The sequence below is a fragment of the Perissodus microlepis genome, chromosome 18 (assembly GCF_051167445.1).
Source record: "Perissodus microlepis isolate ML-2025 ecotype Zambia chromosome 18, ASM5116744v1, whole genome shotgun sequence".
Lineage (NCBI taxonomy): Eukaryota > Metazoa > Chordata > Actinopteri > Cichliformes > Cichlidae > Perissodus > Perissodus microlepis.
Window position 1 is genome coordinate 21,087,346 of NC_140478.1, and position 26,427 is coordinate 21,113,772.

General features: G+C 39.4%; 1 long non-coding RNA gene across 1 annotated transcript; it reads left to right on the forward strand.

The window, feature by feature from the left end:
- Positions 1–1,331: 1,331 nt before the first annotated feature.
- On the forward strand, positions 1,332–22,247 carry LOC146367794 (uncharacterized). The gene is made up of 4 exons (XR_014797641.1): positions 1,332–1,831; positions 2,357–2,399; positions 6,032–7,943; positions 21,455–22,247. It is a non-coding gene; the product is annotated as an uncharacterized LOC146367794 (long non-coding RNA).
- Positions 22,248–26,427: the final 4,180 nt, after the last annotated feature.

The following is a 26,427-nucleotide window of genomic DNA, read 5'->3' on the forward strand; positions in this document are numbered from 1 at the left end:
TAATCATTGCCTAAATATAAGTTAGCAAATTCCTCAGATCAGAATGGGCACGAGGAAATATATGAACATGGGGAAAATATGTTACCTCCAAAAAGAAGTGACCACAACAAAGAGTCATGATCCAGGAGGGGAAAAAGTCCCAGCATTTTATTTGTTTCTTTCATGCCTGGCTCTGCTTTTAAAACCACAAAGTAATTAACACATAATAAACCATACACAAGCACGAATGCTGGCAATGACATCGGCCGCTTATGTGTATGTCAGATTATAGACTCTATGAAGATTGACTGCAGGAGTTTAAATCAACTATTACACTGAAGGTTACATTGTAATGGTTTCAGAAAGGTTTTGTGGTTACGATGTACTACCCTACAGTGCAGACTTAATACAAAACTATATTTCCACACAGTGTTCCTGTGGATAGTGAGTACAGGGATATGGCAAAAGAGATTTCTTTAATGTTAATGCTGTAATCTTTATTTTCTATAATAATATGCAGAATTTTAAGAGTTTATGTATGTAAAGTCAGCCAATCTATAGTGCAGTAAGTATTAAGTGCTACTACTAGGTCGGTAGGTAATTTATAAGATTTACAGAAAAGGAATGCTTGCAAAAAATTAAGAGAAAATATATCCTCTTAATGCAAAGTTAAAACAGAAATGTCTAGAAAGTGCATGGTTAACAGTACAATGAACAGAAAGACTGAATCATAAAGTATAATCCAGACATTTATAAATTAAAGTCTTACCACTAGTTTGAGGACACTGATGTGGGCAAATCAGTTCCTGCACAAATAATCAGAAACAGATCATGTTTGAATCACAAACAGACACTAATAATACATTGTTTCATATCAGTCTCATGACAAAAGGTAGAATAAGTTAGAACAAAGTCGAGCATTCATGTAAAGTCTCTTTGCAGTTGATGACATTTCATTGTCACAACATCATCTAGTCTAAGTCTCTCCAGGGTAGCAATGGATGTCTTGCACAGGGCACTAAACTCTTTGGAAAAGTCTTAGTAGTTATCATAAACAAAGACAGTTCTGCCAAGGTGACTGGCAACTTCAACTGGTGTTTCCGCTACATTTACATTATATCTTCACAGGACGTCTGTTGGATTGGTTTATAGCACAGAAACGAGGAGAATGAAGAGGAGGAAGACTGTTGATCTTCCAGCACAGACGGAGCTAAAGTTTTCTCAAATGGCAGATGGTGAGATGAGCAAAAGGCTGAATAAAAAACTCAGAGTTCTCAGTTATGAGCTCTCACCCACTTATTTGCTTTTAACGAGAAATGCGTGCAGAGAAATGCCAGTAAGTTGGAGGGAGCACCACAAGAGACATGGCTTATAAAGACATGAGCGAAATATCCGTCTAAATATTGGCTAAGTTGATCAGTAACTTTTAAAATGCTCTTAAAAATAGCTACAAAACAGATATCATCTTGTAAAAACAATATAACTGAAGACGTCATAAATAGTAATTTGGGAATAATATACAGAAGCTAATTTTTTAAAACATACTGTGGGAACTGTCATGATATCTGATCGTCTTTCCGAGGCTTCTTTCTAAGCAGTCGGCGTTAGTATGACAGCACAGGGCCTGGACCTCCAATTTGTTTCTGACAAGACTTTTCAAAAGCTCTGAATTGCCTTTAATGCGAGGCTGGCAGTGTGGATTGATTTCTCTGAGGATGTGGATATAATTGCAGGTTGTCAGAGAAAGAGAAAAGCAGCTCAACAAAATGTTCTGTAATGGATGACATGTCGTCACGAGGCCCTTTCACTGGTGTGGGAGAAGAGAATGACAAATCACACGGCAGACGTCTCGGTAGGGGAGACTTTGGAGTGTTTGTGTGTCTTTGAGAGTGCATGCCTGACTGCCTGTTTCCAGTGCATTTGTTAATTGTTAGTCTCTGTGTTCATTTCCACCAGTGATCACTCGCTGATCAGTAGGAATCAAGAACATTATGCAGAAGTCTAGACAAAGAAAGACAATTTGCAGCTACTTTATCTTTTCTTTTTAAAACTACAGGATACAAAGACATGACAGTACCACAGATCAATCTGTGCAAGTAATATTATTCCTACAGAGTGCTTTCTCAACCTTTTGGTTTGAGACCTCCTTTAAAGCAAAACTATGTTTTATGACACACATTGCGTAACTGAACACTGACTTTTAGCTTGTCTTGATTTGAATACATTTAAACTCGAGTGTGAAACAACTGAAATTATCCTGTAATTTAGCAGACATTTTGGCATTTTGTTAATATTTTAATGAGACCTTCCAAGCCATTGCTCTTAAACTCATGCTGCTTCATTTTAACTAAATCACACCCTGTTATTCATACTGCAGGTATTTTCACAGATAAACTCAGATAAAACTTCTGGACATTCAGGTAAGGATTGATACTACTGTTGTTCTTATGCACATGTAGCAGTCACACTGCTCACTTGCCCACCGCTATATCAAAGGTGCTTTAAAGTTACAGTGTGTAACTGCTGTTAGCTGTTGTTAGTTGCTCTTCAGTAGCATTAGTGACACTTTCTCTGAAGTGGATCTAACATTGTTGGAAGAATAAACTCTGATGTAATCAGAGGGAAAATGTAATTTTCCCAAGCGTAACATAGTGTTAGCTTATCGTTATAAGCTAACACTATGTTGTTGTTTAGCTAGCTCATTGTATGCTGTCTGGACACAGGAGGATCATATATCTAACCTGCTGAAAATAATTATGACAATATCAGGAATAAATATGTATTTTTCTGCATATTTTTATTTGTTAGAGCCCTGATCTCACTTCAATCGGTGACGTTTTAGGTGACGCAGAAGAGAATTTTCACTTCTTTGTTGAAAGGGAACCCTCTCAGATATGAAAAGATTGGTATGAGCTTTCATATCGTATGAATTCAAATTTACTTCCATTGTATGCAAACACATATAAGTTTGCTTCTCCTCCACCTTTGGTGTACTACGTGGCCAGACTCTAGCCATGTGATTTGGTGGTGGTGGAAAACGGACCTCATGTCAATATGCTAAATAATATTATTGCATTGTGAGCTTGCCACAATGGACTAGATTTAACCTACTAGCAAGACAGAAAAATACTTAACAACTATGAATAGCCTTTTCTTCTTTTAGCTGCTCCCTTTAGGGGTCACCACAGTCTATCATCTGCCTCCATCTCACCCTCTAGCATCTCTAGCATCCTCCTCTGTCACATGAATCCTCTGCATGTCCTCCTTTACTGCATCCATTAACCTCTTTTGTGGACTTTCTCTTGTCTTCCTGCCTGGCAGCTCCATTTTCAACATCTTTTATCCAATATATCCACGATCCCTCTTCTGCACACTTCCAAATCATTTCAGTCTTGCAGTTCTAACTTTGTCTCCAAACTGCTCAACCTGAGTTGTCCCTCTGATGTAATCGTTTGTAATCCTGTCCATTCATGTCACTCCCAGTAAAAATCTTCAACACCTTAAACTCTGGCACCTCCCCTTTGGCCTGTCTTTTTGTCAGTGCCACCGTCTTCAGACCATGCATCATCGCAGGTCTCACTAGCATCCTGTAAACCTTCTCTTTCACTCTTGCTGCTAGCCTTCTGTCACAAATCACCCCTGACACTTATCTCCACCCGCTCCACCCACTCCACCCTGTCTGCACTCTCTTCTTCATCTCTCTTGAGCCAATTTTGAGATTTCAGCATGCAACAACAGCTACCCAGTCTACAAAATATGGCACATGGGAAATGACTAACAGCAGAGACCAGAAAAAGTAAATGACGTCAGTCAGGCAGGTCTCAGGCAATAAGATGAAAATGGTTCTCTGCTGGCAGTGTGTAGGGAGCTACAGGCAGCTCATCTACCTGCAGAGAGCATCTGTTGCCAGGTGGAGGCAGTACTCAGAGTATGTGGCACGACCGGCCTGAACCATAATTGCCTCAGTTGTGCTGTTGTTGGTCCTTCAGCAAGCCACAGAGAACAAGAAGTTATCACAAACAAAGAGCAGAAGTGAAACCAAGTAAAAAAAAAATTTAAGTGTCCATTGCAGCAATTGTCTGTACCTCTCATGCAGTATTTTGTGATGTTTGATTTTTTTTTATCCTCTCCTGTTTCCAGTGAACTTTCTGGACTCTGCTATTGCTCAGTTCTGCCTCAGTTATATCAAGTAATCAGTATTCGACTTACGCACCTCTCCATAAAGTTTTTATTGTTAGTGGCAGGCATAGGGAGAGCTACGTGCTGTAGTATTTATGGAGAACTGCACTGGAGCACATTTATATAGGTTGAAACCCCTCCTAGTAAGCGCTCATTGGGCAAATATCTATGCAAAAGAATACAACCATGGTACTATAAAACAGGAATTAAAGTTTTCTCAGCTTCAAGGCAAGCAATTCCAGCAACTATAGCAATGAGTGGAGGATACTGTTGATTGGAAGACAGAGTAGGAAATACATTAGGGGGTTACCTAGGCAACTGGAGTTCGGAATGTTAGCTAGCAGCCAGCGACAAAACAATGCACGATGAGCTAATCACTTCCTGTGCAGACGCCCTTGAAGAGTTTTGAAGTCATTAATGCTGCAAAACTAATGCAGTAGACGATCTCTTGTTTTGATCTGTGTGTGACATGAAGAGCGTATCGCTTCCCCCTTCTAAAATGGCGCACTTTCTTTTTTCTGTTCCTGCAGCATTTTCCTTGTAAGAACACGTTTTGTCTACTTAGTTTCAGCATTTGTTGAATTTCTGGAAGCTCGACTTGTTTTCATTAATGTTTGTGCTTTCTGTCCTGCATTTCCTTTGTCCCTAGCAGCCACTGTACTTACACACAGCTTTGTAGAGTCAGGTTTTCATTACCACCACATTCGCTTTCGTAAAACAAAAACAGCAAGCAAATCATATCAATCAGGCCTTCTTTTGTCTTTTGATACATCGACAGTATGAAAACTTGCATGTGTTTTTGTTGTATGAGGATCATAAATAACCTGAGGCCGTGCCTTTTCAAAGCCAAAATACATAACCTAGGGATGAGGGATGAATTGGCTCAAAAATCTGTTGTTCTACTGTTGTTATAGACAACATTATGTGGACCATCAAAGAAATTAGTGTGGTTATGGTCAATTGTGTCTGTAATATGCCAGAAAATACAGCAGACACAATCTGCTGCTCATAATAACCAAAATTGTTGTTTCATTTGTTGGAGTCGGTGTATCTAGGTACAGTTTGTCATGTGAAATGTAGGTAGCAAACAAAGAGTTGATGTTACAGAGAAACAGGACAACAGAAAAAATTGCATTTTCATCAAACCCCAAACAAAAAGGAAATTATATGATGGTTTTTACCCAGAATTTAATTTGGAGATAGTTTGGGTCTAATTTTGTATTCATTGCCACTCTGTTTATTCTAAAACAGCGTGGCACTGATGTCTTTGTCTTTACCACTATGACTTTTATTTCTTAGTCACTGCCTCGCTAATGACGGCAGGCGACAGCATTGCAAATGATTCCAAATGGCCTTTTGCAGGTTGTGTCTAAATTTAATGGTTTGTTTGCAAAATTATGCATCTTCTGTTCACATTAAAGCCCCATCCTGTGAACAATCATGCTAAATGCTCCTGAATCCAGACAGAAGCAGAAATTATCACCAGATGATGACTGTCATCAGCTTTTCTTTTTTTTTCTCTTGGCTACAGTATATTAAGATTTTACCACTTATCTCACTACTTAGACATTCACATTACTCACACTCTCATAACACATACATATAGGATCTTGGGGGTGGGCACGCTACACGGAATCCAAAAGACCATCAGGGTGTACACCTCACCCCTGGCATCGTTGCCCACCTCTCAATTTTAAATACACGTAGACATTGAGGGCTATCAGGAGGGGCTATGCGCTTACCTGCTGCTCTCTGGCAAGTAGCTCCATGCCCTCCTGGGTTTTAAAGGCACCTTAGAACACACATGCATCAACACTACATATGAGCGGGCGGAGGAAGGTTTGGAGTCTTCACACACCCCCGTTCTCTGCAGCCTGCTGGAGCGGTGGGCCAGGAGGAAGAGTTGGCCGTCTGACTGGGGTCTGGAATGTGGGGCCTCCCTGCTGCTGCGGAGTCGGGGCGGTCTGCTTCTCCCCACCCCAGGGAAAAGGGTAACACCACCTGGGTCTGGGTGCAGTTTCCCCCTCCGGGGGCAAGGGTACCTAGACCCGGGGCTTAGAGTACGCTTGGGGAGTGTGATTGTGTGTACAGTGTCTCTCTATGTCTGTCTCCACGTTGGGTGAGTGTTGAGTAATTGCATATGAGAGCATGAGGGTGGGAATGGATGTCTGTATCTGTGTGTGCCTGTTTGTCTGTGTCCATATGTCAGGTTGGGTATCAGACGCAACCTCTCTGGGGACATCCCAGGTCCTCCAAGGTATGGAGGCCTATCTCCCCCCCACCACTTCCCCTACCAGTGGCAGACGCCCTCAGACATCGGTGCGTTGGTGGTTCTTTGTGTCCGGGGATGGGTGTCCAGGTACACACCAGCTCACTCCTTGGTGGCTGCTTATCGGGGCCTGGAGCCTGGGGCTCGCTCGGGCCACTTCGGGGGTGGGGTGCCCTCGGCTCGGTCACTCTGGCACAGCTGGCTGCCGGCGGAGCTCACGGGCACGTCACTGCAACCCCCCCTGGCTTCTGCTCCACGGCTGCTGAGTGACCCCTCATCTGGGACTCTCCTCAGCTCTTTCTGGGATAGTGGCGCGGCTGCCCCTCTGTTGGTCTTCCTTGGTCTCTTGTGTTCTGAGGGCCTCTGGATGTCTGGAGTTTTGATCTCCTCCATACCTGCTTGATGCCCTGGTGGACGGGCTGTGGCTTCCCACACCCTCTAGCAGATCATTACATGAAAGAACCTTTTAAAAGAAGCGCGTTCATGCTCACAGGTGTACACACGGGTGCTCACAGACACAAACTACACCCTTTTTGGCTCCTACCTCAAAGCACACTGTGCGCTGTCGATCTTACGTGCTGCACAATAATGTTTAATATTTAGTATTTACTGTTATATTCCCATATATCATCATGATGTTGTTTATTCTATTGCTCTCGTTTTCTTCTGCTTGTTTTCTTTTTTCATTCTCAACAGGTGAAATTAAAAAAGTATCTACTGTTATCTATTAAAAAAAAAAAAAAAAAGATTTTACCACTTGGATTAGAGAGGTGCGTGTTTCGGCTTCTTTTTCATTCTAAACATTTACCCAACATATTCTCAGGATTCAAACCCTCCTGTGAGCCAAGATTTGCTACATTAATCACTATGCAGTTGCTCAGTTGATTAATGGTTCCACATACAACGTAGTAATCACTGTCATCCTGCTTTAGATAACTAATTATAAGGTGAGTGGAAGCCAGCTGCATGACCTCCAGGCTTTGTTCGAGCAGCTGGAGGTTTCAGTGCACTACAATGACCATTTGGCCTGCACTGGTGACTGAGATCTAATGAGTCTCTTGAGGCAAGATTACAAATGTATTACTTAGTGCTACTTGTTGGTGATCCATGAGAAATTCATTTTTAGTGGATTTGTAATTAAGAGATTGATTCCAGGTTGTTTAGCCTCAGAGTGATTTGCCTGGCTAACATTTGCCATATTTGGAGTGTGTCTGTTTATAAATTCACTGTTAATTTACTACTAGATACCGAATAATAAAGTGAAAACACGACTCCTTTTTTTTCTGCAAATTTGCTAAAGGCAAAAAACCTGAAATTTGTTCCCAGGTTTTGCACAGCTGGACTCTTCCTGGCAGATCCTGTCAGACTGGATGTGATGCATGAGTGAACTGCAGTCTCCAGACTTCTCCACAGAGGATCTAAAGGCTTTGACTCGGCCACTCAAAGACAGTTAGAGACTTGCCCTGAAGTCACACCAGCCTTGTCTACATGATGTGATTCACTGTTGTGCTGATAGGTAAACTGCCACCTCAGTCTCAGGTTGCTGCACTGTGAAGGAGGTTTTTACCCCAAGGACCTCTCTATATTTTAGTGCATTCATTCTGGTTTAAATTATGAAAGGTGTCCCTGTCTCTGCGTCTGAGAAGCACCACCCAAAAATGTTGCTGCTATCACTAGTAGTGTGCGATATTGAAAATTTTCGTATTGATCCAATACCAAGAAAAGACAGGGTTAGCTTTGGTGTTATTGACATATACTGAACTTAGAGGATAGAAACAAAGTATTGATCCTCTTGCACTAATATTAATCCAATACCAATACCTGAGTTGGTATCGATACTATCGATATTTATTGATACAATCCACCCACCTCAAGCTACCACAGTTCTTTAATATCTGCGTCTTAAGTGATTATCAGCCCAACTTTTGGGTCCTACTGCATTCATTGAGGCTATTGTTGTTTTATTGTGTGTAATAGTTTTTATCTTGTTTTAATAAATATAAAGAAGGCCACAGGCTCACAGTTTGCCAGACAGACTTCAGAAAAGAATCTTTCTCAGATTGAATAAGATGTTATTGAGGATAAGAAGCTCAAGATCACAAATTGTTCATAGAGAGTCATCCAAACCATGCACGAGATTATTAATGACTAAACTCAAAGTTTGAATTTATTTTCAGTGTCTTCTTCCTGCCATGTGTGTGCATTTCTCTCTGTCAATTTGAAAAACTGTTTGACATTTACTTAAGGCAAAAACGTAAACCCTCAGTCTCCATCTCGAATGTGCTAATGTTTTTATATTATCCTAACCATAGCCACCAGGTAGCAGACTATTATATGTCAGCTAGCCTAACTTCAGAAACCAACAAAAATCACTGCTATTTAGTTTGTTGTTCTTTATTTATGTCCAAAGTGACAGCAGAGCTGTACACTTGAGGGTTGTTTTTTTTTCCAAAAATCTTTCAGTCAGAAAGTGGTCTACATCATCTCGATAGAAACTAGCAAGCTAACTTCCTGCTAACATCTAATTCTTATAAAACACCTGAGTGAACAGATACACTGATTATTTATTGGAGATGAAAGAATTTGGATTGCTTTTAACGCTCAGTGATGCGGCTGCTTTATATTGACAAATTCTAAGGAAACTCTTGTGTGTCTTACTCAGAGTTGCTTCCATCTAGTTAGTCTGCTATCAATGCCTCATTAATAAAGTGAGCTGGTGAGCTGCAGGTTCTTGTATTGCTGCAGAACACATTTTTGCTAGAGTGACAGCTTGATTCCATATTTATTAGATGGAGAGATTGTTGTTGAACTTTTTAATGTGGTCTTATACTTGAATACCATCTAGATTATACCTTTAAAAGCTGCAGTCAAAAAGCTCATTGACTGCATCCATTAAAGCAAAAACCATACCTAATCTAAAGTTGTCTGTTAGTCATTTTGTGCAGCAATACACCACTCCAGGGCTCCTGTCACGCCTGGAGCACTCACTGGAAGTCCTATTTAGAAAGCGCATTAAACACCATCTGCGTCACATGCTGAATATCCTACACTGTATCAAAAATTGGGAGAAGAGCATGAATTCACAGGGAGCCAAATCTGGTGAGCTAGGTGGGAGGGAGGGAGTAACATTTGTGTTCGTGCCAAAAATCTTGCATACTGTCGTGTCTTAGTTTAAGTTCCCTCCCTCAGGCGCCTCAGGATGTTGTAGCAGTAGACTGCATTGGTCCTGGGAGAAACATTAATGGTCTACAAATGAACCTCAAGAAAATCACTGGCACTGCTGATGGTCACCCCTCTGATCTTTCTGGCTTTGAGATAGCAGAACAATCCTCAACACAACGGTTGGTCATCTATTTACAGAGATCCTCAGAGACTTTGACGGGGTACAAATTGCACTTTCAAGAGATGAAAAACTATAACACAGGTCTCGATGCAGATCAGGTGATGCCACATGCAATCTTGACTCATGAAAGTTACCAGAGGCACTAGTTGGATTCCCACGATCCTTTGTGTTCAACAGGCCTCAAAACTTTTTTCATCTTACCACTTACATACACACTTTAGTTAGCCAGACATGGACTCCATCCAAAGTTTTAACAGCACATTCCATATGATTAAAGCAAATGTTATTTATTTTATCCATTTAAATCTACAACTGGGCAGCACAGTGGTGCATAGGTTAGCCTTAGAGCAAGAAAGCCCTGGGTTTGAATCCACCAGCTGGGGCCTATCTGTGTGGAATTTAAGTGGGCTCCCTGTCAAATGTGGGTTCTCTCCATGTACTCTGGCTTCATTCTACTGACAAAAGAAATACCAGGTTACTCTGGATTGACCATAGCAGGGGTAGGCAACTCCAGGCCTCAAGTGCCAGTGTCCTGCAGGTTTTAGATCTCACCCTGGGTCAACACATCTGAATCAAATGATTAGTTCATTACCAGGCCTCTGGAGAACTTCAAGACATGTTGAGGAGGTAATTTAGCCATTTAAATCAGCTGTGTTGGCTCAAGGACACATCTAAAACCTGCAGGACACCGGCCCTTGAGGCCTGGAGTTGACTATTCCTGGACTATAGGTATTAATGTGGGTCTTTGTCTATGTTTTAGCCCTGACCTTTTGCCCTATCACAGCAGGTCCCAGTGGAAGTGGAAGAAAAAATGGATGTAATAAATTAGCAACTTATCAAAGTCAAGGGGATCCAAAATCATCACTTTGATTTGAGTTTTACTTCAGTTGATGAATTAGCTTCAGAAGTTCCCATTATTCTTTTAAACTAATGAGCAAATGTTATCCTAACAGGCTGAATTAATATGGCAAACAGTCTAAAACAAAACCCTTCTAAACAGGGATTTTAGGATCTCCAAACTAAGCTGTGCTCAGGTGTTGAGGTGCAAGCATTTGCAGACTGTTCTCTTTTTTATGTTGCCAGCTCCTGCAGAGTTAATCTTCTTGACCCATGTGGATTTTTTACATTTTCAGCTTTCCTGAGCTTTTTAGAAAAAGTTCATTATTAATTACTGTCTTTTAAATCTTTGCATAATGTATCACTTTTTTCCTGTCAGATATTAACACCTATTCATTTTAATGATTTATCTACACACATCCTCATATGTATCCTAGGTAGTTAAGTACTGGATGTCTATTGATTTTATTATCCCCTTACATGTAAATTTAGACTTAATGGACTCTTCCACATTAAACCCAATAAAAGGGTTCTTACATTAGACTAAAAGCTTCTTTCTGCTTTTGACACAGAGGCTATTGGCCTCCTTGATGCATTTCTTTTTGACCATGAGTCTGTTGTTTGAAGACCTTTCACTTGCTAATCCTAAGACTTGATACTTTCTCATCACGCAGCTGAACTTTGATTCTGCAGTTTAATTACAAGAGACATTCTCCACCACAAAGGTTATTTCAGTCACGATGGCATTCATTTAGCAGTCTTTGTGTATAAATCCTGGACTGTATTCAAAGTCAGCAGGCAAAAACCAAATGACCTACCGCCTGACAAATTATCAAACTGAAAGAGAAGCTGAATGCCAGGGAAAAGCAAATGAGTCCAGTTCTTCAGAATAGCTTTGAACTTGTTGCCAGAAAGCAGTTAATTATGCGAAATTACCTCATTAGCTTATCTCCAATCAGCAAAAAAGAAATACATTTCCCAGTACTTTTGCTAAGTCATGAAATTTAACAGTATGATTTGGGGTATTGTTTGGCATTTCTAATGTATTTAGTTTGCATTAACTATATTGGTGAAAGAAGGCAGGATTATTGAAAGATTCAGTCATGCTATTAATAGCTTTAAAATGATGGTCATATATTTTTTAAAAACAGAGATCCATTAGATCTTAGAAACAGAGATCAATTTCAACCTTATACAGATTTCAGCTTAATTCAGAAAGCTATCATCCAACAAAATTCAGCAACAACTGAAAACAACAAATTTTATGGTTTTCAACTTGGAAAACAGTGAAACTGTTTGTTTTAGTGCCAGGCAGTATCATTTATTACTTCTTTAATTATACAATGCAGTATTCTGCTAATTACCATATTAATATGCATTCAACTGGTTATCTATACCAGATACAATCCAAGTATGATTACAAAGCATACCGAAACCAAGCAGTTTTAAACAGGAGCAGATTTTGGCAGCAACGCACTGCTCTGTATGGATGTGGCTCCCACAGCTTCAGAAAAATCAAGGCACAAAATTCCCAGTTGTCATGGAGACAAAAGAATCTGAGGTGCTTTGTATATAAACTACTTGTTGGTAATGTGCAGAACTGAGATGTCAGTCTCTTCCGTTAGATCTCTCAAAAGATAATAAAACAAGCAAACACAATTTAGAAAGTAATGTAAGAGTCAAAAACCCTGGTTCTTTGCGTCTAAGTGCATGTTAATACAACACATAAACACAGACTCTGCTCAAGAATCTGCAATCAAGAATCGGATCCCTTTCTCAAAGCTTGAGTCACACTGCAACTCACAGTTCTGTCAGTTAAATAGACCAGATTAAAATGAACCCCTTTGCATGTACAAATGTACAAGCAGGAGGCAGAAATGAATGGCTGAACAGGACGTTAACATGAAAAGTTAAAAGTTAAACTACAAGAACTGCAAAAGTATGAAAAAAAAATAAAAATGGAAAAAGTTCATCACATCAATCAGAATATCTGCTTGTTTACAGACTCTGAACTCCAACAACCTGATTAGCTACAAATTGCTGAAGATAGAAGTTGGAGGGTTATAACGTAAAGGTATGAAATGCAAAGGTCACTTTGAAATCTTGATTTTCTAAACCTGTCAAAGATCTGATGGCCCCCTGCACAATTGTAATAAAATAAAAATAATTAAATGGCCTTGCTAGGATCTAAGAGGGGATCAGGCCAATGTCAGTCACTTATTTAGCCACTGGAAAGTAGTTCATAGCTAATCTAATATTATTCTCAGCTGTTCATTCAGCAAGCTAAGTCAACCCTGTAGCTATAATTGGCTCAGCTCATAAAAGCCATTACTTTTGGATAATGGGTGTGTAGGCTTAACTCAGACCAGCCGCTGGATATGTAGCTGCTAGTTAGCTAATACCAGGCAAACTCTAAAAAAAAAAGCTAATGAACTGCTGTTTCATTTCATTAGAGAGCTTTTTTTAATATTTTGAGTCATCAAGATGTTTTTGTTTTCTGACATGCATCGAGTTGACATCAACATCACGAAATAAACTTGGCGTGGAGAAATAAAGTTGGACAGTGAACCATGTTAAAAAGCCCAAATCAAATTACCTACCTGTTAAATTCACAATGACTGGGCCATTTCTTACAAAATCCTATAATTTTGTGTAATTGAACTGATGAGAAGCATGAAAAATTGGAAGCACAAGACAAACTGTACTTGTTTGGCCAGCTAAAAGAAAGAAAAGAAAGAAAATAGTACTCCAGATGGTAGAAAAAACACATTAATATGGCTGTGACTAATCTTAAACAACAGTAACTGAAGTCAGTAAAGCTCTTAGATAAACATTAGAAATGAAAAGTGTTATAATAAAAAGCAAAGCTGTCAGTTTACCTGTTGATCTATATTTCTACGCTTGCTTATGGTCACGAGCAGTCTGGGTAGTGTAGTAATGAGATCATCGATACAAGAGTCGGAAATTAGTTTGTTCTAAGGGTGGCTGGCCTCTTCCTCAATGATAAGATGAGGAGTGCACTCATTTCAGGGGGATCCAGCTGAGGTGTCTGAGTATGATACCTCTTGGCTGCTTCCTGAGTGAGATGTTATGAGCAGGGAGGAGGTTCCGGGGAGGAGGTCCCAGGAAAGCCCATAACATGCCGGAGAGATTACCTCTTGGCTGGCCTGGGAGCATCTTGGTATACTCCAGGATGAGCTGGTGGAGGTGGCTGGGGAGATGGAGGTCTGAGCCTCTCTGCTTAGGCTGTTGCCCCCAATATTTTTTAAATAGGGTGTGTCATTTTGAACATTTTAAATTCAGACTACATGGACAGAGACATAGATAACAAATGTGTGTGTGTCTCTTTTAAGCACACTGAAACTAAATGGCAGTAGTGTAATCAAGCTCACATGTTGCAAACAAGAATGAGTTAAACATTTTATAATACAAATATGGTATCATTTTCTCTTAAGGTTCTCCTGAAAAACAGTTTGCCATGGTACTTAACAAAAGTTTAAGCCAGTCTACAATTTCTCAGAGTCATACAGTATGTGAAAGCTTATATGTGATACATGTTTGGTTCTAGCCTGCATGCAAAGACATTATTAGGCATAACATATTTTTTAAATGAGAAAATGTACCACAAAAGGCACCAGCCCACAAGCATGTAATAAGTTCCGTCCTATGGACATGCACACACAGATGTTTAGCTTGGATAGCTGAAGAAAAGACATGCCGTGCAATTCTGAAGCTTAGCAATGCGAGCAAGCATGAAATGTTTGGCAGCCTGCGATGAGCACAGACTCTGGTGAGCTAAGACACGGCAGAGGACAAGTAAATCAAAAAGGGCTTTAAAAGCACAAAGTAGTATGTATGAAGAAGTTCAACAAAGAAAGTAGTGCTGGCTGTGCGCAGAATGTGTAATTATGAATGGTTAAATACATTTTTAAAGGACTACATGATAAGTGTGCTTTGAAGTAATGCATATATCACGAGAGCTGAGCGCTATACAGTGTACACTGTTCAGACAGTTTACAGTTTAAAGGTCCCCAGAGCTGAGACTGTGTGTCCTGACCTCATCTGCTGTGGCTGAGTCATGTTACAGCAACTCCAAGCAGTTATATAGAGGTAGGAAGTCAAAAATACTCACAAAGTACGGCACGAATTAAACATGCTCATTAAAAAAAGAATTGATTTCAGACCCCCTTTTTGTCATACAGAAACATAAACTATTCCAGGCCATCCATCCATCCATCCATCTATTCATCCCACACCCTGGATGGGTCACTGATGTATCACAGGGCTAACACAGAGAGACAAATAATCTAAAAAAAGTTCAGTTAAATAAACATCTACTTAGGCTGAAGAGGGGTGGAGCTGTGCTGGGAATTACTTTACATCACCAAACTCAAATTATTAACAACCATCATGTTTGACCATTTTGGTGGTGGTGTGAGCTTTCATAATGTTGACATATCTTCCAGATTTTTTTCTCTTTCTCCCTTCTTAGTTCCTACCAGTTAGGATGCATAAGAGATGTTGCTTGCTATTATCTCAGAAGGTGTTTATTTACCTTCCTCCTCAACTTCATAACTTCATTAATCTGCACAGAGATGTGTGTGTTTTTGTGTAGATGTGTCTCTGACCTTATATCCCTCTGTCCCTTATCAGTTTACTCTTTAGCTGTTGTCACACTATATATATATATATATATATATATATATATATATATATATATATATATATATATATGCTTGATTAAATTTTAAACACAGTCCTAATGAACCCCTGTGGTCCTCACACTGGGATGAGCCTATTTTAATAACAGAGGTCTTTGGGGAAAAATATACCTTTTATCAGCATAGATCAGTGTCTGTTTTGGCAATCTGACTATGAAATGAAGTGATGAAGATTCAAAAAAACAGAAACAGTTGACACAAAGTAGGCCTTTTCTTCCTTGTGTTGATATTTTATTGTTTAGTCATTTAGACAAGCACACTAGAAGTCACATGAAACTAAATTCTCCACACTTTGTTTCACACAAAAATAAACGTCGGAAAGGTTTTTCCCCTGACTTTACAATGTGTTAATCCCAAATATTTAGCATGGCGGCCTGATCTTTGGTAAATGTGCCAATATTTAGGAGTAAACACTGACTGTGGGCTTACAGTGCAGCTTTTCCATGTGGCTATGAGGACATAGGGCATAATAAACAATGCAGCAGTGCAATTACTGGCTTATAGCTTAAATTGAAATGACACAGATAGAGACAGCTGGTAAAATATTTAGAGTGACTGTACAAAGTAAAAACAATTATGAAGCTTTATATGTTTAAGTATATCACAATACGCTTTTCTGATTCTTGAGCAGCTGTAGATCTAAAATGCATGTCCACAGTAGCAAACTTGAAAAGGGGGAGAAGACTTCATCCAGAAACACAAGGGGCTATAACAACACAGGGCTGCAGACTGGGAACATTTACAAGAACAAAGAAGGTACATTCGGACAAGACTATTTATATGCTATATAAAAACTGAGGGCTGAATGGGTGCAAGAAACAGGAGGCAAACAACACACAGGTGAAAGTAATCAAGACAAATAGACAGAAAGTAAAGCAAAAAACAAGGTGCTACAGAAAACCATCTATCAAAGTAAATCCTGAAACACACTATAAAAGACACATGGGACAGAAGACCCACATTAAACATGAAGGCAGAAAGAAGGGAAATACAATACAATACAAATATAATAATACAGTGCAACACATAATTACTAGTTGTTACTAAGGCATACAAACAGTAGTAGGGCATGCTGTGAATTGTGGGTGGATAGATACTGGATGGACACCAAAGCATCATCTGTCACAGAAGTCACATTGTTTTATATAAGTCATGACAGTTATCATAAATAGACCTTTTTCACTGCACAAACATTTGTTGTGTCTTGATGACTTACGAGTGTATGTACTATCTATTAATTGTTGTGTCATTGTTGTCATGGACCTGAGTCTTTCACCCAGCATTTTGAGTTTATTTTGCATTTGTGATTCTTTCCTTCAAGTTTTGTATGGTTTAGTTTTGAGTTTAGTTCTGTTAGTGTCTCTGAGTTTATTTGTACTTCTGGTTCATGGTTTCTTGTTTGTTAGGTTTTGTGTCTTTGTCTCGTCCCTGTGTCTTCTGTGAGAGTCAGTTGCGCCCTGTGTGTTTATCTTTTTGTTTTCCTTCTGTTCGTGACTGCCTCTGTTGCTCTCTCTGTCCTGCAATCTTTCTCTCTCTCTCGTCTCTAGCTCCCTGGCTCGCTCTGTCTTTCAGCTTTGTCATGTCTGTCTGCTATGGGTGCTATTGTATTCCCACGTCAAGTTGTGTGTCTTAGTCTGTGTGTTTCCTGTTTTATTTTGTGTTTAGTTTTGCTTCCTGTGTCTCTGTGTCTAATTTGTTCCAGCTGTGTTTCCCTGCTGACTCCACTCTCCTAATCACCTGCCTGTGTATTTATTGTGTCAGTTCCCCTTTATCTCTTGCTGGAACGTCAGTTTGTCTCCCTCCATGTGTCTCACCTATGTTCCATGTTTCCATGCTACTAGTACTTCCCAGTTTAGGTTATCGTTAGTTTTTGTCTCCTTTTGCCTTTTGTTTTGTATTCGTGCGTGGTTTTCATCCAGCTTACATAAACAGCTCGCTTTTTGTTAAGTCCAGTCCTGTCTCAAGTGTCTGCATTTGGGTCCTCTCTTCAAACCCAAATATCATCTAGAAAAATCAAATATCATATAAGCAAACTCTAAAACAAGCAAAACAAAATTTAGAGAAAACATTTTTTCCCTTTCTATTCAAATATTAATATGTAGTCAGCACTGTGTCCCTGACCTTATAGCTTTCTCTGTGGTTATCAGTTTTCTCTAAAACTGTTGTCACCATCTAATGGATATAATGAACCCCTGTGCTGCTCATACTGTGATGCATCTATTTTAATAAGTCATAAGATATTATACATATTTTACTCTAAATACACACAATATAGAGAGTGAGCATCATTTCTTTTATGGGTTACAGGTTAGATCAAGTCTAACCCCCCCTGATACTTGGTATCAGAATTCTTACATTTCTGGTTTATGTTACAGTTTTCAGATGATGCATTTCACATATAATGTGTCCCACACAGACTTATATTCACAATGTCTCACTTTCCTTTTAAATATTAACAAATAATCATATGTTTATTCCCAAAACCACCCTCAGAAACAGTGAAACCACACTTATTGCGCTACAGTTTACAGCAAATTTAAACTGGTTCGGTACTCATCAGAATTAATGATCACTGTCTGTTATGTGAAAGCTGAAATAATGGCAATCTGTTGCAATCAAATCAAAGCACATGTACATTTTTCACCGGAGCCATTCAATCATGAGTCCTTTTCATCAGATTGTCATGGCAACTTGGGGCTCGGCGACTTGTGTGTGAGTCAGGATTTAATCACGTTGTGGGGACCTAAATCTGCTTCTCACAGACACATTACTGGGGCATCTCTGCCTTATAACAGGAGAAAAGCAAGACCCCAAAATTTAAGCCAAATTAAGACCTGTTTTAAGATTGTGGTAAGATTCAGACAAGTAGCAGTTTTAATAAGATACAATAAAAAATGATACAATAATACGAAGTTATGGATACAAGAAGTGTGTTTTACAGGCACCGGGAAATGCTGGAAATTTCCGATGTCATTTCACTGATGTGAATGTTTGACAAAACATAGAAGCCGTGATGAAATAAGCAGAGCTCTCATCTGTCAGACCTGTGAGGGTTGAATTTGGAATTGGGTGCTGAGATGATTTGAATGAAAAAATGAAAAAGGGCAGATAAAGTCACAAAATAGAAAACACACAAAGAGACAGACAAATAAGATGAGTGGATGAAATAATTTAATAAATTAGATGCAGCAGATAGGTGGTTCCTTCTTCAAGTGAAGTTGAGCTTTATTATGTTCTCAGCCCACAGAAGATTTTTTTTTGCCTTTTTTCTAAACCAAAGTATGGGTCAATCGGATGGTGGTCTTTGGTAATAATAATTTTGAGTTCATGAAGGAAAAAATAGGCTCATGTTTCCAGCACCTGAGGGATTGAGGCCAATGCCTCTGGTGAGCGCGGTGAGATGGAAACAGTAAAACCGTGGGTGGTAAAACCAAAACAATGAATTGAACAATAAGTTAAAATGTTTGATGCAGTCCAAGAGTTTCAATGGAAAAATGTTAATAAAAGAACCACAAACCATATACAGCCATGGCAAAAAGGTTTTATACAGGATATAACAAAAAATGATCTAGTGTTTGCCAGGTTTTAAAATTAGATGAATTATAACTCATGACGTCTTACACTGTGTTATATTTTTATTTAACAAAAGCTAAGACAAAATATAGTAGCACTGTGTGAAAAATTAAGTACACCCCATAGTTGAGTAGTTTGTAGAGCCACATCTAGTAAGAATCTGCCTCTTATGTCTGACGCCATTAGACGATTCCAGGTCCAATATTCTTCTTCAGTTCCCAAACTCAAACAAACTTCTAAATTCTTTCATCTTTAATAAAATAATCAGTGTGGCTGCCCTACCAGGTGTAACAATAAAGTTTAACATCCAGGCATCCATTAAAAACAGGTTTCATGACGTTTAACAGCATTAGATGTTAGCAGGGAGTTAGCTAGCTTTGATCTATCAATGATATAGCACGTTCTGACTGATGGATTTCTGAAAAACTAAGACCTACAGTTCTGCTATCACTTTGGACATAAATAAGGACAGAAAACTAAACAGCAGCAATATTTGTAATATTACTGAAATTGGGCTAACTGGCATATAATAATATGCTGTGTGGTGGCTAGCTACAGAGCTACAGTTAAGATAGTATAAATGCATTAGCACAGTGAAGCTGGTGGATCAATGCTAGCTTTTTTTCCCCTTAATAGTTAATTTGAGCGTCGCCACTGGGCAGAGACACATTCAATTGCATGGCAGGAAAAAGATGCTGAAAACTGATTAGTAAAGACAACCTCTGAAATGATCCATATGGAATATGAGGTTAGTCATTAATATACTGCTGTATAGTTTGGATTAGTTTGTGTGAAAAAATGTTTACTCCTCAGCTTTATGTACCCATTCAAATCTTTGTTAGCCTCAAAGTGAATCTTTTCTGACATGTTCAGGTATTTGGTTTCTGGCAAACTGTGAGCTAATGGGCTGAAGTTACATCATAAGGTTTTAAAACTTGAGCTTTAAAACACGCTGCAGATGAATAGAGAAATAAAAACCCAGAGAGGCAGACAGTGATCACAGACTATTTTAAGGGCTTGTTCAGACTAAATAGAACAAGATACAAAAAAGGTTAAAAAGACAACAGCCTTAATAAACACAGTGTGGTTTGGACCCGGAAGCAGGTTTCATATGTCATCACTTAACAACTGGATAACGAAAGTAATCATTTCAGGTTGAGGAGTGCGGAGTTTGACAAATGCAACGCCTTCTTTTCTTTCATCAACCTTTCCCAGTTTGGGCAAAGTTTTAGCTGTCAGACATCTAGTGTCTTACATTGGACACTAGAATACTTTGGTATTGGGAAGTTTATGGTCCACCCAACGACTGCAAGGTGCCTAGGTCCTGTGGCTGCAAAATAAACCCAAATCACCACACTTCCATCACTGTGCTTGAGGTATTTTTGCCAACATGCTGTGTTTGGTTTCCTCATGATGTGGTGTTATGCACTATGGCCAAACATCTCCACTTTGGTCTCATCTTTCCAAACAACACTGATTAAGTCAGTATCTTAAGTCTTGTGCTTTGTTCAAATGCAGCTTTACAACCTAAGCTGCTATGTTCTTTTCAGAGAGTTGCCTAGTAATGCTTCCAAACAAGACAGTGTTTCTCTAATTGTATTGTCATGAATGTTAACACATAACATGCTAACTGAGGCCTGCACTGTTACAGCTTTTTCTCTGAGCACTGCATGATCGAAACTTAGCAGAGAATTTACTTGGAATTCCACTCCTGGAAAGACTGACAGCTGTCTTGAATGTTTTCCATTTGTGAATAATCTTCCTCTTTGTAGAAAGGCTGATTCAGATTTTTTAAAATGACCTTTTAATACTTCCTAGAATGAGTAGCAATAATTGCTTCTCTAAGATCACTGCTAACCTTGGACAGTATGTCACTACATCTGAATGCTCCAGACCTGCAAACTGCTAAAGATGTCTGCTATTATAGAAGTAATCACACTTACTGATGATCAGTTAATCATAAATAAATTTGATTAAGGGCACTGAGTTACTACGCAAGTCGAAGGTTGTATTTAACTTGACCCGCAAAGGACCAGATTACTTTTTTTATGCATTTATATGTAAAACCTTTGACTATGAAGAGAGAGAGTCATGTACTTTCTTAGCATCACATATCATCACGCTTTGATTAACTAGCATGTCTAATAATGGCCTCTGCTTTTATTTTTAATAATAACATAAAAAATAAAGTAAATATAGCGACAGTCATTCTTGATGTTCAAATGACTGCATATCTAATCCGCAAATGTCTAAAAATGTATTCCAGGAGCTTCACATTTTCAAAAACAGGATAAATATAAAACAGGACAAAGTGAGCTGAAACCCAAAAGTTCATTTTCTTCAAAGCTTGTGACTTTTGAGAGATGAGGTTTTGATCTGGAACCACAGCCAGTCCTGTCCTAACCATCTGCTCTGCTCCGAGGGCCGGGCTGCTGTCATCACATTCTGCCCCCAACTGCCCTCTTGTCCATGTCTCACACACACACACACACAGACACTTTCTCTGCTCTCGGTTTTTTTATACCTCCTTCTCTCCTCTTGTTGTCACTCCAGCTGGTGGTTTTCAGTGAGGGCTGTCAGATGCTGAGCTCCCTGATGCGGAGGCGAGGAGTGAGGAGAAGAGGACGAATGGATGAATAAAAGATCACAGGGCAGCTATCACCCTATTCTGTTTTCCAATGAAAGGAAAAATTCTGACGCAGATGCACATGAAATGAAAAATGCCACAGTGTTTTGAGACTGTGTGAGAGAAGAAAAGGTTGAGCAAGAACAAGTAATCAAATATGTGCAGTTTCAAAGTTCATTGTTGGGTTTTGGTTTTTTGGGGGTTTTTTTGTTTTTGTTTTTTACACATGTTGACTGTTTTGGGTTGTTTTTTTTTTACATTTTGGCACATTAGTAAGAAGGAGTCATTGTGGACAGAGCAGTGCCCTTTTTGACAGGTTGTTCTTGGACTTTCTGTGGATTATATTTTACTTTCAAGATGAATAAATTGATTTTTTTTTTAAAAATTCTGCTCAGTGACTGAAAGTGTCATCAAGCTCTACATCCTCTTACATTCAGAGGGACCTAAAATTGTGAGATCTGTTGGAATTACAGCTTTTTTTTAAAGGGATCAGTGTGATCGTTCTCCGTTAAATTTGCACTGACGAGCGTTTGGAATTGTACCTGTTCTGCCCTTGATCCTTTATTCCACATAAACTGGATACTTCACTCATTTGTAGTTTTTGGCAGAATCATTTGTCTGTTTAATTCCTTGTTGTTCTCTTGGCAAACCCAGTCTTTAGAAAGAATTTCTAAAAAAAAATCTATTTCAAATGACTAAATAAAAAGCTGCTTTATTTGATTTAAATTCTTATTTTAATTTGTATTAAGTTTAGTTTCAAATAAATTATTTGGTATGTGCAGAATGTCACAAATAAACGTGGAAATCTGTATGTAGATTTGTTCCTTGCATGCACTGTATATAAAAGATGGCAAGACACTGAGTTCTGGACTCCATTTTTAAATTTTAAGTGGAGCATTTTGGTGCTGTCATGATTATTTTCAAACCAGGTGAAACAGGATAAGAGGCTGCTAAACCGAGAACACTGTACACTCGTATGGTTTCATGTATTTAACTCTAAATATCTAAAATATGCAAAGTAAGTGTCACACCTTTTTAAGTAAGACTTGAAATTAATTAAACCACAAACGTATTAAGAAAATATTTACTGAGGTAACAAGTCAATTGAAATCAATAAGCCTGTAGAGTTGCCCCCTGCTGTACATTAGAAATAATGCAGGTCTCTTGTTGCACTAGGAGACAGCTCCAAAGGGCTTTATAGGAGTCACATGTCACACAGGTGATTATGGAAGATGATTTGTGAGAAATATAGTTTATAATGCCCATTTATTGTGAAATCTACCTTTGTGGATAGCATATCTATGATGGTGGGCACTGAATTAGTTTCAAATAACTTGCAAATGGGATTACATAAATAACCACTCACATATCCAAATGGCATCGATTGTGTAGAAAGAATGTTATTTGTTCAACACGTTCACAATATTAGATCCAGAGTGGTAGTAACAGGTAAAGAAAAAATAACATTTTAGGCTTTTGGCTTTGTTTTAGTTTAGCGATCAGGTGGTTGACAAATCAAAATAGGGTTTCTTGACCAATTCTTAGCCAGGGTAGCCACAATGCTACTCTACACAGGCTATTTGTAATTATCAGGTACTTCAGCCACATCCAGGGGGACACAGGAATAGTTATAATATATAGATAAAAGTACTGGCTCATAATCATCCATCCATCCATTCATTTTCTTATCTGGGTCTGGGTCAGGGTCACATGGGCAACAGCATAAGCAAAGAAACTCAGAGCTCCCTCTCTTCAGCTCCCTCCTCCAGTTATCCTGGGGAGCAGCATATCCTGGTCTACCGCATGGTCTCCTCTTGGTAGGACATGCCTGAAACACCTCACTTCTCTCTTCACCGTGACTGATACGGTGTCCGTGTCACTGAAGCCATGGTCCCAATCTGTCTGTCAGTCTCCTGCTCCCCTCTTTCCTCACTGATGAACAAGACTCCAAGGTATTTAAACTCCTCCACAGGGTCCTGGAGTGAGCACCAGCTTTTTCTGACTGGGGACAATGGCCTCAGATTTGGAAGTTCTTATAGCCACTACCTCACACTCCACAGTGAACCACTCTAGTGCGAGCTGAAGGCCACCACTTGATGATGCCAACAAAAACACATCATCCACAAAAAGCAGACATGAGATTCTGAGGCTGCTAAGGTGGAAGCCTTCTGCCATCTGGGTACGCCTAGAAATTCTGTCCATAATCTTGGAGTAAAGCCTCAAGAGCGAGGGAGAGCACCTGGTGGCCAGGGCCTAGCCAATGGGGCCCAGCTAAAGAAGAGATAGTATACATGCATGCTAACCACTGCTACTGAGTTTTAGAAAAATAAGGAGGATAAAGCAGCAGGTGATAGATGGGGCTATGGTGCACATTTTAGAGGAATGAGTGGGAGGGGAGAGTGCAGCAAGGCTAAATAAAAGTGACACATGGTTCTGCCCAGATAGAAACTGGATAAGTTTTTCAAAGGGCTGACAGGTTAAACAGGACTGCCTATCATCAATGAATCTATGAATCAATCTAGTGTTATGTGACCGTGTGTGTTCAGTGCATTGGGTGTGCAGAAGAAAGTTTGGGAATAACAACAGTGTACATACCATAAATAAAAATAATTTTCTGAGTCAGCTAAATAACATAATCATGTTTCTTATTACAGCAATAGTGGACATGCTTGAGCTCATCACCAGAGAAAAAAATCAGCATCATATTTTCTTGCTGTGTCAGTCCATTTAATTCAATGCCAGCATTTTGGGGGGATGTGATGAAGACCTTACAAATCTGGGACTGACTAACTTTAATTTTCCGCTTTAACTTCAAAAACCTCTGTTCCTGTGAATCCATCCATACAAAAAAGAAACAGTTTTCCACGGTGTTCGCACAATTTGCCCACAAGAGCTCAATTCCTCTGTGCAAACACCACGTCCTCCCCACCTGTGCTCCCCTCTGAAAAAAAGAGAAAGTAATTGTGTGCTTTTCCGCGCCCTGAGGTCCACAACGTTTCATCCCTGTGGCTGAACGTAGAGCTCGCTGTGGTAATTAGCGGGGTTAATATCCCGGGCAGCATCTCTAAATTAAATCTCCAACTCTGTGGCGATGAGGCTGAGTAATGCACCTGCTCACAGTAATTACAGATGCAGCCTGGGAGTGTGCTTGTAATGAGTTGGGATAGTCAAGGTTGAATCACTTTAAAGACACATCCTGCCAATTTGCCAATAATGTTTTTGTCTGTCTACATGGAAATAGAAATTATCTTCTGGCAAATGAAACCTGGGACAGGCTTCACCTTTCTTTAAGGTGGACTAATTCATTTAAAAGTTGGAGCGTGGGCATTTTTGGATAGAGGGATAGGACAGATTACCATGGCCTCCAGAGGGAAAACAACAACAGTTGAGCTTTGATATTTCACCATTTCCTCTAAAAGCAGGCCAGACTTTGTATACATGCAGTGATCTGCTTTATCTACCAGATGGCACATGTTTCTGACCACTTTTGTTTCAGTACTGCTGAAGGTTAACATTTTTAATTTTGAGCAGAATATCCTGACATTGTGTTGAATAAAACAGATGTCACATGTGTCTAGAGGATATTCACTTCGATAAAACGCCAAATACATACAAAAATAATGGCAACAGGAGTATCCTTGGCTAAGACATTGGACTTATCTATACCTGACACTTGATTAGGGTGTGCCAGTTAAAGCACTGAATATATACAAGAAAGCACTTAAACTTGGCTTAAATTTAGCTTGTAGCATAAACCTCCTTATTGACTATAGCAATAAGCTATTTAGATCCCTTCACCTTACAAGTCTCAATTCAAATTACACTCTCATATAGTACTCTGTGCACATAGTATAATAAGTTGTATAGCAGTTGAGTTTAATCTCCATAATGTTGCCTCAAATCAAACACAAAGTGCAAGCTGTGCTCTCAGTGTAGTCAGTGTTGCCAACCATGCCTGTTTTATGCATTTTGTTGTGTTGACACTGTTCCCTAACATGAGCACTGGTGGTTTGATGGGCACCAGTAGTACTACTGTTATTTCATTTAGCCTTACGTTTATATGTACTCAGCTTGCCATTTGTCGTTTTGCCTCTTTAGTCTTGCATATGTTCTTCTGTATGCTCCATTTTTGTAAAGTCCTGTTTGTCCCTGCATTTTTGATTACTTCTGCTCTAGAAATTGAATTACTTTTGGACTCATGTTTAATTTTTGGATTTGACAGTCAGCTATTACGACATCGCTTTTTGTTGGTGAACTCTGCCTCCTTTATCCAGCACCAGAAGTCTATATCTAGGTCTCAAATATGATTTTTCCTTTATAGCAGTCTTTATTTCTGGGTTAAGCAGTCAAAAAACACCTACTTAAAATTTAAAAGAATGCTTGTTGTAGCTACTGACATAAAGTATACATGATTGGCTCTACAGTTTCCATTGATTGCTGCAGCTTTAGTCCATCTTAGAGTCCCAAGAGTCTTTTTTTGTTTGTTTTGACAATGTCCCAGTATTTAAATGAATGCCATTACGCCACAAAGCTTTCCGCAGTCCTGTAAAGCAGTCTCGGACAGATCCCAAGCTCTTAGATCTCCTCTGACAATTTTCTCCCACCTTTGAGGCTGGCTCTCTGTGTAAGTATGTGCTCAGGCAAGATGGCCTTCTGCACTAATTGAAGTCAATGACACAAGCTGCAGGGGCACGTGAACAAATTGCGTCTCCATGGAAACACACGCTGGCAAGTGTGTCCACTGAGAAGCCTGCAGCGCTACATAGGATTTGCTGTATACGCTCATCTGAAGTCCCTCATCAAGAAAGAGGGGGGAGGGGGTGACAAATCAACCCCAGACACAGTAAATGAGAACAGAGAGCGAGAGAGAGACTCTTATTGTCTGAGCCAAGTCCTGCTG